Source organism: Epinephelus fuscoguttatus, linkage group LG12, assembly GCF_011397635.1.
Source record: "Epinephelus fuscoguttatus linkage group LG12, E.fuscoguttatus.final_Chr_v1".
In the NCBI taxonomy this organism is placed as follows: domain Eukaryota; kingdom Metazoa; phylum Chordata; class Actinopteri; order Perciformes; family Serranidae; genus Epinephelus; species Epinephelus fuscoguttatus.
The window spans coordinates 28989996-29009695 of NC_064763.1; the positions used below are offsets into that span (position 1 = coordinate 28989996).

The window sequence follows — 19700 nt, forward strand, 5'->3', positions numbered from 1 at the left end:
TCAGGCATTCATAACAAACAACTAACGTTTACCGTAATTGGCAACGAAAAGGCGCACACATTTGGAAGGCGCACTCACATTTTCTTGAGCTCGTGTTCTAATGGAAATGACAGGCACTCCCTCTCAGGTAAACTTAAAGTAACCTCTTTTGTCTAGTCCTAATAAAAAATGCGTTATTATTTTTTACACAGTGTAGACTATATGGAGTGCACTGCTACAAACTGCATGTACTGCCAGTACACTGCCGTGTGAAAATCCGCTTGCAGAGATTTGAAACCTGCTAGAGACAGGTAATCAACGTGTGGCGTCGTTTTATTTTGGGACAAAATGTCAGGCATGGCAATGTAATTTAAGGGGCACATTTATTCTAAACGTTTTCCACGACTGTGTAGGCTTTTTCATGTGGCAGGGTACTTTTTAACGGCATTTTAAATGAAATAAGTTTTGAACTTTACATGTATTTTTCCACAGTGCACATTTGAGTGTCGTTTTTGTTTCAGTTTTGCTTTTCAAGGTTTGGTTTTTCTGAGGATACACAGTAGTTTGTGTATGCACTGCTGTCTGGCAACCATATGTCAGTCCTAGATGTTGGACCCTGCAAATAGCACAAGAATGAACCAAGTTACAGTATTTATACCTGTAACTTTAACAGAAATGTATAGCATTCATAATGTTAAGGTCACTGTGATGGTAAGGTATATATGATTTACAGAAAATGAGCTAAAACACAGTCCTCTACAGATACTTTTCATAGAAATCAGTGCAGCAGAAACAAAATTACATATTTGCAGTGAAAAACTTTTCACCTTATTGTTTACGGACAGTGTGTGAAACAAGTGAAATATGGACCCACAAATATATCTCTTTAGTCTGATTGTGCTGGTCTAAGAGAACACATTTATGATATATTCCATATATTTGTTTTAAGGAGAGGATGATGACGACCCTGGAAAAGAGACCGAATGAACATCATAGAAAGAAAACCTTAACTGTCTGTAAAGAGCAAAACTAGCCTCAGGCATCGACTGAGAGGAGGTCAAAGGTCTTTGAACAAGAGTCAATGGACTGCCAGGGACAGATCAAGGAAGACATTGTGACAGAGGTTCCTCAGAAAGGTCACCTGAAGACAACTGAGTCACCTCCATCGCTGAAAAAGACCGCGAGGATGCTCTTGAAACCTCTTAAAGATAGTAAGTGGGCTTTTTAGTTTAAATCATTATTACGAAATATGCAAATTACTTCTACAAAAAATATGACAAAGCACACATGCACATTTTAATGTATATTACAAGTGCATGTTTCAGAGATATTGCCCATGTGAGTTCAGCTCTTGGTGCTGTGCCATCAAGAGAGACAAGAGAGAGAGAGAGAGACAGGGAGAGCGGATGATGCAGCGTAGGCAGAGGAATGACAACCAGCAAAGAGAATGGGAGCAGCAGACTTATTATGATGACTCAGAGTTACAGTGCAGACACTCAGGCACACACCTCTGGGATTTCAGTGATGGGTCTTCCCCAGAAAGAAGTACAAATGCAGAGGAAGATGTGTTGCTGGAAACAAGAACAAAGGAGGATTTTAATGGTAGCATATGAAAAGAGTAATGTGGAGGGCTGTGGCATGTACAAGAAAATATATCATGTAAAGTCTTGTTTGCAAATAAATAATTTTTATAGATACGGTATTAGGTCTAGACACAATATATCAAAAGCAGACAAGATCCCCTGAGCATCTTATTTTAAATTTATGTTTTACAATTGGCTTGAAAATAGAGAGTTAATTCTGCGTATTCAGGACACAGTAGAACATTTTAATGAAATAGTCAGATTGAAGTTTCTTGCCTGATGTTATTCTCCTTGATCATAGAGAGAATTACATAATCAGGAGGAGATTTAATGTAGAAACAGTTTTTCTTTCCAGAGTGTCTGAACAGTAAAGAAGAATATATTTGTTTGAAGCAGAACAGCTATACAAAAGTATGACAGGTGCCCATCATCCTCTTGATGCAGTCATGAGGGTGCGTTCAAAATGCAAAATACGACTGCATTCAGTGCATTGAGCAGCCTCAGCTGAAAGAGCTTATTAACATACCAAAAGCAGGTCCCATGGGTGGTGAGAGAAAAATGCCAATTACCTGCAGAAGTATAACAGTGATCAATGCTTAGACCGCTGCTTGCATGCAAGCATGTGCACACATGCACAAACAGATGTGGTCATAAAGGTGTGTGGTACATGCATAATGCATATATGCTTGTGTACGTGCAGCAGTGGCCAACAAAGGTCAGATACTGCTGAACCATCTGTGTTGTTTCTCACAGTTTCAACAGAAATATTGACATAATCAAGCATTCCCACCCTCAGGGAAAGGGCGCAAACGTCATGGTGACCTAGGAAGAAAAACCAAAGCAGCATTGGTAAGTACTGCAGAATGTGTAAATGAAATTCAGTGTCTGTAGCCACTGTTGGAGAATGCTGGGACTTACAAACACATACAATTCTCTATTTATATGTAGGACATTCTGCTGCTACAAATACTCTGCAACACCCCCTCAGTGATCCTTTTGAGTTCCAAGTTGTTAGATTTTTGTGTGCCGGCTTTTGATTCAGCGGTTTTATGTTTCTGTGTTTTGCACTTTTACTGGTCACATAATATCAGCCGGCGTTGCTCATGTAGATGGTTTCAAAAGCTGTGTAGTTGACCTGAGAGATATCAATACTCAACATACAACGTAGACATCTAAAAAGCCTAAACCTTACTTTCATTTGATTCTGACCTCACCTCTCCCCACTGATGACAGCCCTCTTGATAAGCTGCATATTGCTGGCTTACTGGTTTATGAAAGACATTTGTTCCTCGATTTTCCTTCTGTTAAAATATACAGTAGACTCCGGCAAAGTCTGCTGCTCCAGACAGAGAGGTAGTCCATAATTAATGCTGTAATAAGGGGCCTCTAACCTCTTAGCACCTTGCTATTTTTAATAGAAGAGAGTTAAGACTGGCTTTAAAGCTCCGGCTTAGCTTATCAAACAGTACGTACCTGCAACACTGCAGCAAGGGGTCATCAGGAGGGCAAATTTAGCAGGTCATAGATCTAATTTGTTGAAGAAGAAGTCAGAGTCCTCTGTGAATATCTGGAGAAAGTGTGTAGGCTGTAGGAAGAAAAGCAAGCATTAGAATTTCCCCTGGCTCGCCTAATGGCCTTCAGCATTCACATCACATACTGTAGTATGAGCTGCACATATCTAGCTCATGTGTTATTGGATTTTTTGTCTATTATAAGGAAATAGGCGATCTCTTACTATAGCTAATTAGTTCTTGCCTTTTATTATGCAACCTTGAAATGCTGTGTGTGTGTGTGTGTGTGTGTGTGTGTGTGTGTGTGTGTGTGTGTGTAATATTCTGCAAGTTACCCATATTGCACAATTGCAGTGAATCCCAAATAATAATAAAGTATAACCCAAATAATAATGTGATCTCTGTTAATTAACCTTCAAGGAGAGCTTACAAAAGGTCTGTTATACTCTCAGGGTTATTCTGTTGCAAGGACATTAATATGCATTAAACAATGTGATTAAAAATGTCACTAAAATGTCCTTCCTGTTACAAAAGACATGGCTCAAGTCAATACAGATCCATGAGAGCAGATATTATACTCGGAGTTCATGCTTTTGAAATCTGTTCCTCTTGCTGACTTGGTCTGTGTCATTCAGCTGACAACTCTCTAAAGTGTCTCCGCAAATAATTTTTCATAATGACAAGAATGTAACAGATTTGCCACAGATGTCAGTTTCTGTCAATGAAAAGCTTTCAGTACATCTGAAACACTTGAGCACACACTGTTACTCTGCTGTCTGATAGGCTCACACTGCCATGTCTGATAATCTTCTCATTGTTGTCATAATGCCAGTGCACATTTCTTTTTTATGCATTTGAATTAGCTCATTGACTTAACACTAAGAAAATGTAATCCTCTGAAGCTGTCAAGTAGACACCACTTTGACTTGTTGCTCCGCTGAGTCTCTAAATCAAGGTCTGTGTTGTGCTGAGACTGAATAACTAGTGACTGACTTGTGTGTAGCTGTAGGGCTGGATATTGGTGGTCATAGTATAGTAGTAGTATCGAAACCTCTTCAATCAAATGATACCTGCATTTAATCCTTTTTGTATCCAGATCTATGAAAAAATGACTATTTGTATGAGTTTGCTGGCAGCTAATTACAGCAAGTGTTCTTTGATTTAATGTGAAATGCATTCACTAGAATCCACACAGTCCATGGTGTAGTGAAGTTGAGCGAAGTGTATTTGACGCAGTTGGCAGCTCAGTGTGTTGAGATGCCACTAGTCTCGCTCACCAGACCTTTCTCAAGACAAGAAAGGTCTGGCTGGGCTGACTCTCACTTTATGATTGGAGAAAAAACCTCCCTGGCTGCTTGTATTTCTTTCAACCAATCACAATCATTCTGGGCGGTGCCACAGCAACGGTGCACTATTACCGGGGGAAACAGGTTTTGGTGTAACACGCCCACAAAAATATCGCCTACAGGACGCGAACCATGGCAGAAAAATGGCTACATCCCCGCAAGATCAAACACCACAAAAGTTAGTAAAGGACGTGTTGAAAATGGTTGAAAACTGCGACACAACCGGAGGTGGAAGGGCGGGACTTCAGCGGGTGGCTTGTTCCGCCCAATGAGAGGCTGATCTATGCAGCGAACTTCCGCTCACTCAGACTAAGATGCCACTAAAATGTTCAAAAGTATGGCTGTACCACACAACCTCTGGTGTCTGGTGGCATTTATGCAACTAAATGCTTCCACTCTAATGATGAGTTCTGAGTGAAGTAGAAAATAAAAAATTATCAACTGAGGTATTTTATTGGTATCAGTATCGGCATCAGTATTACGATACGATACAATATACTTTATTGTCCCTGTAGGGAAATTTGTCTTGAATCAAAGCTATAACTTTGCAATAATAGTCCAGAGGAAATGAAAAGCATACACCATAAAAAAAATCTCCAGTATATTGGTATACTGGTAAATTAGTACTGGTATTGCAGTCTCTTAAATGATACCCAGCCCTACATAGCAGAGAATCTGAAACTGTCAGTACTGAAAATTGGCAACAAATTCTTGGTCAGGTGTATTAATTCTTTGTTTGGGTATTGTTTGACATAATTTTAGTGTTGTTAGTTATGTGCTGTATTCATTTAAAGTTGGGGTGTGGAATTTTTTATTTTTCATCTGTTGCATCCACCTCACAAACTTTTCTTGGACACTTATTACAATTTTCAACTACAGTTTCGACCCTATTCATTACTGCTGCTCTGCCACTATGGCCTGTCCGCCCTTCCTGCCCCCTTCATCTCTGGCTGGTTAATGTAGAACAAGTCACTGCTGGTGCACTAGTGCAGGAAAGTCACTACATACACCACAACGCTGGGACACTGCAAAATATAAGAGAGCTTTCCCTGGTGGTGATAGACTGAATTAGTATTGTGTGGACATGTTTGGCAAAGGCTAAAATGATCATTAATTTTAGGGATGTCAGCGATTAACCATTAATTAGTGAAGCGTCAATTGGTCCCGACACTGTGATGGCATTACCAGTGGTTATCGCAAAATGAGCTGCACCGCCTAGTTCCTACCCTGGGCACAGTGCAGAGCAGCCAAAGCTACAGTAGCTAACCAGTGGAGATCGGAGTCTGGGCAGTGGGCACAATGTTTTTGCATGTCAACACAACGCCGACTGTTTTTTCGCAATACAACAGAAAATGAAATGAAAGGCAAGACATTCTCCTCACAAAACATTTAAAATTTCACTAAATTGCTCATTAAATTGTTTTTTTTTTTTCTTAAAAATTAAGTGATTAGTTACCAGTTAATGGCAACTGAGAGCAAAATTATCCAAAACTGACATCTGCGAAGCAAGGTAGCTTCTTTTATTTCTGACAGACATGACTTTAAAACAGGCCATTCTCTCTCGCGTAACTGAGAACTAACCGCTGGCGACAGAGTGGTCTTTAATCTGTAGCCACAGCACTCACTAGTCACTCTAGTCAATTCGACTAGATTCTCTGTCTGGTGTCTGGTTGCCGCTGTAGGCCCCTACGTGGGCTTAAACTCAAATTCGCTGTGTTAATAACAGAAATACTTCTTTAATTTTTGCAAAACACAAGATATTCTCTGCTCACTGGTCTCGTTCCTGATCAAACTGGAATGCCAAAAAAATTGGGGGTCTGCCCCCAGAGGCTGTATCGCCGTCTGCCGGAAGTCAGGCACCGAATACAGCCGATGGGTTCCGAGAATGAGGCGCACTAACTTTGGAGTAGCACCCAGGTGGAGATATTTAAACCTGGCGTCCTTCACATGCAATAACCTGTAAAAAATGCCTCCGTCTTGGATAAACCTTTGGGAAATTTCAATTAGTTAGATCTCAAATTGATTGCTTTTTTTCAATATGTTAAGTTCACACCTATTAATTTGGTCGCAAGTTTGTTTTCACCTGTTCAAATCAAATCAAATCAACTTTATTTATATGGCACTTTTCATACGACAGTAACACAAAGTGCCTCACAGAGGTTAAAAACCACAAAGATCCAAAACATAAAACAAAAAGAGAAAGAGAAAACCCAATCCTCCCACCCCATATAGATACATAAATATACACACACACACACACACACACACACACACACACACACACACACACAAGCTATCACTAAAGAGACGTGGCTGAGCACCGAGACCCGAGGCAAGGAAAAAGTCACCTCTGGGGGCCGGTCAGAGCGGTCTCCCGACGGCACCCCCATTGGGAGACCAGGAACAACTCTCAGTGTGGTAGGCCCCCATGAGGAAACACTGGAGCTAAAAGCTGAGGGACTAAAACAGTAAGATAGGATAAAAGGTATAAAAAGAACCAAATAAACAAAAAGTTATTTAGCTCATAAAATTGAGTTAATAGCTAGGTAAGAATGATCTAAAACAGAGAGATAAAATGCATCAAAACTAAAACCTATAACTAAAATAACAAAAGATAAAGGTTAAATGAGATAGGAATGTAAAAAGAGGAAGAGTAATAACATAAAAAAAGATAGATAACAGATAGATAAATCGGTTTTAAAAGGAATTTAAAATAGATAAATAAAGAGATCAGTTAAAAGCCTGATTAAAAAGATGAAGTTCAGATAAAGTTAATTAAGTAATCACATGAAGACTCAAGGTAATAATTAAAATCTTTATTTAATTAACTCCTCGTCTAAGGAACCTAACAGCTAAAAGGTTCCACTGAGTTTTCACCTGAAGGGCCAGGGAAGGGTCCCTGCGTGGGTCATACTACCCTGAGGTGTGGAGTGGGTATAGGGTTTGTGTATATATGCATTCCAAATGTGAATGTTTATATATCGTCATATGCCTGGCCCCATAGATGATACTACTCTCCTATCCTGGCAAATGGTGAGATTATACCATTTCTACCACACTTCCCTAATTTATTTGTAAAAGTCCCGCCCTCTAGCTTTCAGGAAAAGCACTACAGATGCTTTTGCTTTATTTTGCTAATTTTTTTTGTAGAAATACATGTTTGTTGGGATTTAGAAAGTATTGCATCGATACATCAGCACTAATAATTAGGCACTGAACATTCTCCAACAGTGATCATCTGTACCAAAGAAGAAATGTTACCAGAAGGTTGGTACTTAATTTATTTTCAAACATGGATGAATAATCATGTGTGAAAACTATTGCAAAGAGACCTCAGGAGACAAACCCCCCTGTGTCACTCTTCTAATGTTTACTTCACATAATCCCCAGCATACTGAGTTATAATTAAATTTGAGCTGAAGAATAAGTTGCCTGGGCTGTGTTAACACCGAGAGGGCATGACAAGCAAAGCACCAAAGCAGCTTTTCCGATGACACAGTTACATGGCATGTTGTCTGTATCCAGTGAATAACTCCCAGATATACCACACTGCTGCACAGCCTGATAGATCCATGTACTTCATGCTGTTAATGCATTCCCCAAATGCTCTTCGGGAGACAAGTCATTATCCTGGTGGTACACTGAGCCCAAACAAAATGAATCACAGTTGCAAGTGAGAGGCAGAATATACAGTGTATCATTAAAACACACACACACACACACTCAGTTACCAAAATCTAATGATGCATGACAGAATAATTTAGTTAGGTGTATGCACTGTGGGTTTAGGAAATGAAAAGCAGCCAGGGACAAAAACATTTTTTTATTTATTTCACATTTTCGTTCAAACACCATTTTACATCAGTAATGTCCTCTAATGTACGCCCCCGATGGCTGACAATTCCTCTCTGTAAAAAAGCTGTGTCTTATCTATCAGCATGACCCCGACTTCTCACGCACATTGCATATTTATAATCTGCAGTCAACGGCGCATCATTTCCACCAGCAGGACTGGAGCTCAGGTAGCAGGAGAGTAAAAGGGTTGTCAGTGTGATGTCAAGATAGGAGCACATTAAAGGGCAACAGGCAAGAGCAGACACGCATCCATTTTAATTACATGCTTCATTCAGAATGGATCAGATGTTGCAGGGAAGATCTCCCAACTGATTCAGAAAAGGTGCATGAATAGCATAAGAGATAACAGATGATGAGCAGTTTGGTTCTTGCGCAGTGTAAACTGGTGATAATTGTAAGGAGAGGAGACAGGAAACAGAAGGTAGCAGTCAGGTATCAAGAAGGGTGGTGTAAATGTGGACAGGTTGTGGTGTTTGTGTTTGTGGTCCTGGTGACGAATCAACACTTCAGTCAGGTAATTAGCAGCAGCCTCTATTTCAGTCTTATCTCAGTATGTTTTTACGCAGTGTGATAGAAAGCGTTAAAGGTTCAGTGTGTAGGATTTAGGGGGACATATTGGCAGAAATTGAATGTAATAAGTATGTTTTCTTTAGTGTATAATCCCCTGAAAATAAGAATTGTTGTTTTGCGTGACCTCAGAATGAGCTGTTTATATCTACAAAGTGAGCCGGTCCTCATCGACAGAGATTGCCTTGTTACACTGCCATGTTTCTACAGTGGGCCATCGTGTTTTCACATCAGCCAGAGGAGACAGCAGCGCCTTGCAACAAGAGCGCCAGAAAAACAGGTGTTTTTCTTTGGAAGAGCCAATTCCTAGTTCCGCGTTCACGTATGTGCGGGGGTCTGCTTTGATCTGCATGACATAAATGTCATCATCCACTCATGTCTGCAAGAGTCTTGAAGGACCCTGTGTGGATGTCCATTTGCAGCCAATTTTCTGTGACCATACAGACTGTACACATAGTGAGTGTGCAGACTGCACATGCTCCAGTTTCTTGTTCTAGTGTTCAGTCCAAAACACTGCAGTCAAGCCAGCTGCAGCCGCTGCACCACAGTACTTTTAAGTTGGATATTTGACAAGTATTCACTCCGGACCCAGCTGCATCTTCCTAGCTTTAAGATTTGCTCAACATCATCAGGAGGAGGACGGTAAACTCACCTCCCGGCCGTCCCTTTTCCTGCTGGGGGCAGACACTGACCCTTGGTTGTACTATGAATAGAACCACGTGCCCATCTGCGTAACTGTGGCTGTCAGCGGATGTCCAAAGTGGGAATTATGTTCTGCTCTGAATATCTGGAAAAAAGTGAGCACATATTAGAAGGTGCTTGTTTAGTGGCCTGTCTCCGACATGCCAGACAGCGTCTGAGAAGCACTGATTTGTGAGGTGAAACTGCTTTATTCAGTGTTTTTTTTTTTTTTTTTTTTTTTTTTTTAACCGGTTTAAATCAGCGGGTCTGTTTGTTTTGGAGAGGAGGAGACCTTTGCACATAATTTTGCTTATAGTAAAACCTCCTTAACATCTGGATCAGAAATAGGTGAGAACACAAAGTTATCAAAGAAAATGCAAATAAGCCTCCTGATAAATTAAGGAGTTCTAACAGGGAGAAGTTTCAGTTGGTTGCAACCTGCAGTCCTCGCAGCTAGATGCCCCTAAATCCCCTTAAATCTTACACACTGTTCCCCTACTGTAAAAACTTACACTGCACCATGCAGTGTGACAGTGTGACATTTCTTTCCATAGAGTAATATTGTATAAAACTGTACAGACATGTTCGTCATATAACACAAGTTGCACAAACATTCCATGGTTGCAATATGAAAAATATGATTCTTTAAGGGAAATCTATGTATATTTTCAATTTGGTTTATTCCACACCATCCTCCCCTCTCCAGCTCCTCTGCTGCTTCTCTCCCCCTTTTGTTATGTGTCTTTTTAAAAGTTTTCTCACTGATGCGCTGCCACGGCTTTCCAGATTTAGCACCACTCTCCTCTCCTGTCTCCCTTCATCTTCACGATTCTGCATCCAATTTGTCATTTACCATCTTTCCGTCACCCTTGTCCCTCCTCAAAGATTGGAATCGAATGCGCAGCTGACAGCTGAAGCAGCCTCCCATCGCAGCTGAGCTTAACGGCATTAAGGTGGCTTTACCTGTGGCTTTGTCCTCTTTAAAATTCTCCGAAGGTTAACAATAAGCACAGAATCACAGAATCAATACAAATAAAACCACTATATGTGGCGGATGACTCTCAGAGGTTTCGAGAAGCAGTGGCAGCTCACAAATTGATGATTATCATTACCCACCGTTTAAACTTTAAATTCCTCTAGTTCTAGACTTTTGTGCAGCTGTCTACCCCTCATGGATTTTCCCTAAAAAGTATGTGCATAGATAATGTGTATTTGTTTGTGTTTGTGTGCAAGCATGAGCAGTGCATCTATTTGTGCCTCAGCTGCCTACACTACAGAAGATGAGGCCTAAAGCACTAATTAGAGCGCCTATGATTACCGCTCATTCCCCTTCTTCTGCCATCACTCACACATTGCCAGACGTAGCTAACTATATTTAGACGAGGAAAATCAGCGTTCCTGCCAGAAAACACTGTACAACAATCAGTCTGGCATGTGCATGAGTGGCATCTCTAACAAGGTACGTAGGTATTTTGAAGCCAAAGCTGTAAAATGTTTCACTTTATTCTCTGCATTTTGAAAGGCGTCCATAAGCCTAAGGGCTGCAGAATTCTGCCTACGCAGATGATTATTCAATTTATGTTAAATGACGAAAATCAATAGGTGTTGCAGTGTTTGCAGCACCGTTTTTTTTATCCATACCTGACTCATCAGATTAAGTAGAGAGTGGATAGCCTTTGTGAAATCAATACTAACCTGCTTAGTGGGTATCATTTGTTACGCTGCAGGGGGCTTGTTAAGTTTTTTGTTTAAGACAGCTCCGTCTAATCAGTGAAAACTAAGAGCAGGGTTTCCTGGCCGCAGTCACAAATGGAACTGAACCTGCCAAGCATGCTTTGCAAAATGACTTTTAATTACACAACTGACTACAGAAGTGAAAGAAAAGGGCAGTCTCCTCTGCAGGACATCAGTGGCATTTAAAAGTGAAGATGGATTGATTAACAACTTACCTTCCTTAATAAATCTCCCTTTTTGTCAGATGCCAGGACATTTCAGTCATCCACACTGATTTAGATGAAGCATTTGCTTGATGGATGGAGCATTAGTGAACAGCTGTGAAGAAATTCTTTTAAGTTTTGAATGAAAGTTTGAGTCCAGCAATGGAAGCTTGCAGTCAGCCGGAAAACAAACAAACAAGCAAATAACAAACAGTAAATATCAGTGTGGATTATTATCCTGAGACAGGAAATACATAAAATTTGCATAATTTAAACCAAGGCTGCCCCCAATAGTCCACCAGCCGTTAGTCAACCAGAAAGGTCATTAGTTGGCAAGATTTCATTGGCTGCTTAGTCGCATAAAAAAAAAAATTACAATAAAAAAACAACAAAAAAACAAATGTGAAACTCTATTGGAAGCTGCACCTCTTCAAAATAAATCAGAACCTATATGACAGGACCATGTGGGAATTTAATTTGAAAGGACAGACACAGGAAGAGGCCACGCTCAGCAGTCAGGAGTCACGTTACAAACCAGTCACAGCCGACAGATATCTTTGCCTTCTTTCATAAATATTTGGTCTGATAAATACGGATGAAAATAGGCAATAAAATAGGCTATACCATGCTTCTAAAGGTTACTTAGCAACCTCAGATCCAACCTGCCTCCAGGCTCCTGAAAACTGGCACAAGAAAGGCACAAGAGTAGCACCCAGCGCCTTGACCTCGCGTTTTCCAAGTGGTTAAAGTCACAGCATGTGTACGGCCCCTAATTTCCAGGGCTGGTATGTGCGGTTATTCCACAGGCTAGTTACCAAACATGACATATCATCTGAAACATGGAAATTAGCTACAAGCCTATTAGCCACTTAGCACAATTACTAGTTTGTAGACAGTGTCATTAACAGGCAGCTCGCTCAGTGTGTGACGTGCACTTGTAGATAAAATATAGGTCTGTATTAATGAAGGTTCTGTTATTTATACTTTTCTTTCTCAGACCTTAAACTCAAACCATTGTGATGCCAAAAATATATGATTTAACAATTACAATAATATCGTAAACACTGGGGCGACTAGTCGACTAATGGCTCTAAATGACGACTATTGGTCGACAAGGGAAATTCTTAGTCGAGGGCAGCCCTAGTTTAAACACTGGCCATTTAAACACTGATGTTGTGCATTCAGTATTTGGTTTGGTTACTTCAAGAAGACAGATTGAAATGATGAAATTGCAGCTCGTACATTTAATACATGATATTATGCAAGCTCATACAAGTCATGCATGAAGGGCTGAGAACTGTTAATCCATATTGGAATAACAACGTAACTCGCATAAATACAGTTACCCTGTACAATACAATACAGTTAGTGGACAGGTCTGCAGTCATTTAATAAGAAAATCCTAGTGGTTTCAAAGATGTCAAATAATTGATACAGTAAAGAGAACTGCAAATTCAGATGATAGGTATACGCAGAATGTGCATTTGTGACCTGTTAATGAGGCTTATCCCGGTAATGATCGGGATATGGTGTTGATATGAGCACAGAGAAATCAGGTTATTCATATTCCCCATATACATGATAATTGTTAGTAACCCAGTTACTGATTACTGTGGTCTGTTTTCGCAGGCGTGATGGAGATGTTTACACAAACAAACCAACATACTGTAACGTCACATTTACTACCACTTGACAGCTTAGCTCCGATCGCCAACAACTGTCTGCTCATGCACCATCACTCTCTCTGTCTTAACCACACACACACACACACACACACACACCAAACTCCATACTAAGCTAACGTTATTCCTGAAAACAGCTATCTACCTTAAAACACTGTCCTCCACACCACGGCCAGCCTGTCACTGTCACTGTTACTACCACTAAGTAAGACAGGGAAGCAGTGGATGAAGATATGCAGCCTCTTTCATTACTGTTTCTTCATCGCCATTGCTCCAGAAGTAAGACGTTGCCACATCTGCCATTGTTTGTCTTTCTGTTATGTCACCTTCCTGAAGCCGCGTCTGCGTAGGTAGTCAGCAGCACTCAAAAAGAAACCAGTTGTATGTATATACCTTATCCTGGCTATTGAGTACTCCAGGTAGCGTACTCGGGTGTCTCATACGTGGGATAAGGTCTTATCCAGTTTTTTTTTAAAACGGGTTAAAATGGATGCAGACAAAACAGTGTCTTGGGGATCAATTGTTTATTGTTGGATCTCCAATTTATCCAATTAGATTTCTAGATGTGGAAAAAATGTTTGTGAAATGTGTTTTAATTATGTGTCAGCTCACTGCATAAAATAAAAGGCGCACAGAGAAGTTCTGTGCAAGTCGTGTGCTCATTGTCAGATGGATTCCCAGTCCAGTTTTTGTGGTGTTGGACTGGTGACGACATCTTATGGCTAAGTATCTGTGTTTAGCTCTAATCTGTCTGGCACTAACATCTCTCCATCTTCTGCCATACAAACACTAGCCAGTCATTGCAGATGGCCAACGTCCCGTCTCACACATCCAAATATCTCACATTCACACGCTCACAACCATATAGGCACATGCTTTTGTACCACTCATTAGCTTGCAAAATTATTTCCATGTTGTTCTCATAATTAATTTCATGGATGTCATTCTGTTCAGTCGGCCGCCTGTTACTTTTGGCTGCAGCCTTTTTACATGGCCACGGTGCTTGAATGTACAAAGACGTTGAATGCTGGCTGTACATGTGATGTGTGCACCTTACTGTTTGTTATGTATTGTCATTGCTGTGTATAATTTCCTGTTCTCCTCAATTTCAATGTGTGCTGTCATGGCATGTGGCTGAGTGATATGTTTCTGCACCAATGCGGCACAGGCAATTTACTGCACATTTATCGATTTTGACATCTAGAGTTGAAATGGTTCTTGTGGAGCACCATGCACCAAACTGTTGTCATAAAACGTAACACTTGACAGTTAACATGTTGCAGAGCCACTGATATTCAGGTGTGAAAGGCTTGAATTGGAGCCCTGTCAGATTTTAATGCTGTAGATGGATACACCTGAGGGAGGGGGCAACTCCTCTTAATGCCTTGTCCTCTGACAGGTTATTTGCTTTATTGTAAATTCAGCATTGTGAATGGAAATGATGGAAAGTGTTGCTACGGTGAATTTGGATTTAACAGACACAATTAGAGACATGTGAAAGCAGAGCTCCTCTGTGCCACCTCGTACAGAGGATGAAACAGAGATGAAAGGCAGGGTCAAGTGTGCAGCACAATAGTGCAAAGCGCACATCAAAACACTGAGGTGCGAATTGTTAAAAAAAATACACAAAGCACCTGAAGTGGATCAAACTATGACCTGTTTCATGGCTATACTTCACTGCTGGACAAAATTGAATCCAGTTAGTATTTGAAGCAGACAGCTGGTGCGTGCATCCAAGGATAGATCCATGAGAGCTACAGCATTAGCAGGGATGTAGAACAGGTTGTAAGGAACACTTAGAAACAGCTCAGGGCAATTTAACACTTCAGAATGATGTCAGGTGTATAATGAGCAAAGAAAAAGTCTGAACCATATTCAGCTGTTGGACTGTTAAGTCTTCATGTCCTGTTTGTTCTTTACACATTGTTAGTTGTACATTGCATTAATGCCTCCTTTTGGTGACTCGGACAAGACAGGTCAGCAAAGCGATTGGGACATATTTGAGTGAAACCCTTGTGCCCTTACGTTTTTAGGACTTTTCAGCTTTGTTGCCAAGTTTGAAACATTTGTTAGAAAATAAATCAAGTAATCAAATGTGATAAGTTACATGACTCGCTGACACGGAAAGACCGACAGAAAGTCAGTTCTCACCTCGAATCCCTCTCTTTTACAACTAAGAGACAAGCAAGAAACCTTGGTGTTATTCAAATCCGCAACATCGTCTGCCTGTTTTTTTTTTAAAACATTGCTAGACTCAGAGGAATAATGTCAAAGCAAGACCTTGAAAGGCTCACCCACACCTTTATTTCCAGTAGATTAGATCACTGCAGTGGTCTGTTTGTATGACTTTCAAACAAGCTGTTCCGCAACTTCATCTTATTCAGAATGCTGCTGTTAGGGTCCTGACAAACACTAGGAAATATGACCACATTACTTCAGTTCTAAAATCCCTACACTGGTTATCTGTCACTCAGAGAACTGATTTCAAAATCTTGCTGCTCGTGTATAAATCACTCTGTGGCTCAGTGCCCAAACATATCTCTGGCATGCTTGTGACATATGGACCTTCTAGGACCCTGAGGACGTCTGGGGCCGGCCTACTCACCGTCTCAAGAGCCAGAACAAAACATAGTGAGGCAGAGTTTTATTATCATGCAGCACAAACCTGGAAGATGTCAGACAAGCCCCGACTCTGACCACTTTTAAGTCAAAGCTGAAATTCCTTTTTTACACTGCCTGCTCCACCCTGTAATGACTGCAACCTTATTTTTGAACTTTAAATTATCACTTTGCACCTCTTGTCTGCACTTTTGCCATTTTTAATGTCGATTTTTTTTTTAAAAAAAATCTTATATCTTTTTTCTCTGTACTCTTTTCTGTATCCTTTATTATATTTTATATTTTACTGCTCTGTAAAGCACTTTGAATTGTCCTTGTGTATGATATGTGCTATACAAATAAAGCTGCCTTGCCTTGCCTACTTTGAAGTAATTAAAATAGTAATATTACTTAATAAATTGTGAACAGGGTAACTAGTCAACTGTAACCAATTGTATTTTCCAACGCTGCTTGTTATATAGTAACTATTCAGGATTTTGGGGCCCTTTTGACCCCTTTATCCACTAAAATGAGCGTCTGTATGCAGAGTTTTTAAACGTGGGAATACCCATTTACATGAGCAACACTGTGATACCATTGCCAGAGCTGTGTACATGATTCTGCAGACAGTAGACAAGTCTGCCTCAATTTTTTATTTTTCTATTTTTTTCTGGTGTGTCACTTGCAATGTCACAAACAGGCTGGAAAACAGGTTAGTAACCAGTAGACAGCAGCATGGAGGCCAGTGAAAATGTTATGGTGATGGTGATGGAGATGGTATTTTGTGGCAGCCTGTCTTTGCTTAGCACCAGACAAGGGGAGAAAATTAGCATGTCCACCTGGTTGTCATGTTTCCGTCACTGCTAATAAATACCCAAAACTACTGCAGAGTCATTTGTCCCAGGAGTGAATGCCAAGTATAACTTTTGCCATTATATACAAAGGCCAGATGGTAGTGGGTGTCAGTGTGTTTTTGTGCAGAGGGGAAGGTGCTTTAACTTACAATTTGTCAAACATTTACCACGCACACTGTCCATAAATGAGAAAAGACAAAAAGACAGAAAGAAAGGAAAGATAAATACATTTAAAAAAGGTTGGAAAAGGAATTTCTTCCTCTGCATCCTCAAGTTATGGGTTATTTCTTCTATATCCTGGAGTAAACATAAGTGCTCAGTTGGTTTATGGTGACTCCCTTAATGGCTGCCACAAGAAGAATCTAAAGAAGAAATGAGTCATTTCTATTTTCAGTTGCTTCAGGGACGACTTCCAGTAAAGCAACCGATGGTTCTTGAAGGATCTGGGCTTCAAAAAATGGAATTGTGAGTTATGTAAATGCTGTCTCAGTATCACAAATTGGTATCCATTCCCGGCAATTCCTCCAGCAGTTGCTGGAAGATGATGACTCAGTCTTCACTGTTATGTGTCCTGTTTTGAAATATCTCGCTGTTAGTTTCCCAGAATTTCATTTGAAGAGGGAGCACAGAGGAGGGCTCTGGAAGCTGGGGATATGATTCAGTTGAAGAGGAGGAGTTTTTCCATCTAAAACAGGAGATAAATGTCGGCCTTACTGTCCTGACAGTGGTACAATAGTGTGGCAGGAGCAAAGCACTGATGTAATAGGTGTGCAAGCTTTCATATGTCTTGTGTATATACCGTTGGAGCAAAGATTTTAAGTTAGCAATGCAACATCACATAATATAAAAGATTCTGGCTTTAATTACTTCAGTGTAGTTTCAAGCAACCTCAAGAGGATGAGATGTGTGTATACTTTGTTAATGAGGCAGTGGAAATGTGCCTCTACGTTATTGCTCTATTTTAAGTGTATTTAGCAGATAAATTACAGCTCCTGTTTGTTTTAATCCCAAACCACATAAAAACTTACCCGAGAAGGATTCAAGTTGAAATGTAGTTCACAGAACATTTCCAATACTGATCCTCTAAATAGCTGTTCCCTCTCAATTAACAGTCATGCTTCTAGTTCAGCTCGTCCCAGTAATTGCCGATCAGTCAGTTTTGCTTGGAAAGACCGATAGGATACTAAAACTTAACCATATATGTAAGATGGAGGTGGCGAGAGAATGAAAAGCAGCTCAGGCTGTGAAGCTGGTGGAGATCCGCCTGCTGTTTTTGGCACCAGGGTGTCAGCACAGAGTGTACCCAGGGCCTCCTTCAGCAATCAGAGGCTTAATGGATGACTGGCCTAGGAAACTGCAGGCGCAATGCTGAAGTGATGGAGGTCTGACTCAGGATGTGCATGTCTCACACACTGGCACACGCTCGCACAGTTGTGCAGACACACACATACACAGCGAGGTAGTGGGATTTCAAACAGCTTTGGCCCCCGGTGGACAACGTGATCTTTCAGAGACAATTGGGCATTAGTTTTAGCACAGCACATGGTGAATGGCAGCACTTTGCACTGCCAACGTGGCAATTAGGTTGGGTGTACACACAGTTTTGTTGACAGTCTACGATTTGTGCTTGCAATGCCCAGTTGCTCATCAAGGCTTTCACCACAAACACCTGCGCCATTTTCATGGTTGTAGCATGTAACCATAGATATCAGCTTTTGAACTGCACCATGTTTATATTGCATGAAGTGACCATAGTAAATTGTTAGAGAATTATGGCAAACATACTAATCCTGTAGCAAAGCTGTCACTGCGGTCCACCACAGCCTCTGTTTGGCTCTAATATAAACCATTTCTTACTCTGGGCAACTGATCTCCTAGGAGCAGAGTAACTCAGTAAACAAATGTGTTAGCCTATCTCCCCCTAAACCAATTTAATTTTAGATGCTGTATATTAGCTCGCAGTGTTTCTGCTCATCCAGCACAAGGATATCAGTTTCATCTTGGGAGAGGCTTTCGTGGCAGGATCTTTCCCTGCAAATGCACCTTAGCGAAGGAAAATGGGCAATTTGCTGGTCATGATGCAAAGTCTTCAGACAGCTGAGAATGTATTCCTCCTAATCCCACTTCTGCCATGACAGTGCCAAATCCCATGCAGTGTTTCTCTCCAATTATGCACAAGAATAGAGCCCATAGAATCTATGGAAATACAGTCTCACCAGTTTCTATCTGTGGGGTATTATGCATTGTAACATCTACTCCAATAGCAACATGCTCCTTAAACAGATTTCAAATGGGTCCAACTGGTCATTTATCTGAAATAAAAGGAGCATTTCCCTTCATAACTTTTGTACAATAGCTGCAATTATCCTTATTAGATGATTCTCCAAACCTCAGCCCTCTGGTCTCCCTCGCTGGCTTATTACAGCAACAAAGTCAATTATTGAAATCTACAGTCAATTATTACAATAATGTGGCCCTAATGATGACAAATTCCTCCTGTTTTGCTTTAGTAGTGACATGCAGGCAGGCTGTGCTAAACATGTTACCGTAAATCAATATTATATTAGGTTATTAACTTTATCATGCAGTAAAGAGAAGAGGTGTTTTATTCTCAATGGGAAATTGCTGTGATCTAATTTTAGCTGTCAGGTCTGGAACAATGAGTCACAACGTTGTGTTCGTAGAGATGAAAGAGCCATTCTTGTACTGGTGTTACAGCTATTCAGTCACATTATTTGCAAGTTTCCGATTGTCAGGCTGCCGTCTTACGCACCGGTCTTTCAAGCTACCTGCCTGTCTACGTGTTGATCAGGAGTTAGTCTTCAGCTGCATATTCAGCACAGTGGTGGCGTACGATGCTTGAGGCCGCGGCTTGTTTTCCGAGCACACTTGCTTTGTTAATATTCAGTTATGCTAATGTTTCAATAGGTTGTCTTTTTGAGGCTATTAACAGTTTATTCAAATTCACTATTCTGCATGTTCGTGCCTCTCCTCCTGCCTGCTTAACATATTTCTGTCTCAACACTTTTTTGTCTTTAAAGTGCACGTGCAATTTTGGTGACAACTTACAAGAGCTTAAGAGATTCCCAGATGCCCTCAGGCATCCT

The 19700-nt window shown here is 40.6% G+C and overlaps 1 protein-coding gene across 3 annotated transcripts in view; it reads left to right on the top strand.

Moving 5' to 3' along the window:
• Positions 1 to 44: 44 nt before the first annotated feature.
• trpc4a (transient receptor potential cation channel, subfamily C, member 4a) overlaps positions 45 to 19700 on the top strand; it is a 105614-nt gene continuing 85958 nt past the window's right edge. The window contains exons 1-2 of one of the 3 annotated variants that reach the window (XM_049591330.1): positions 45 to 127; positions 929 to 1190. The gene's annotated coding sequence lies outside the window, so the exon portion shown is untranslated. Of the gene's footprint in view, positions 291 to 928; positions 1191 to 2248; positions 2412 to 19700 lie in introns of those variants that run through there. The other 2 variants (XM_049591332.1, XM_049591331.1) reach the window with 2 other exon arrangements.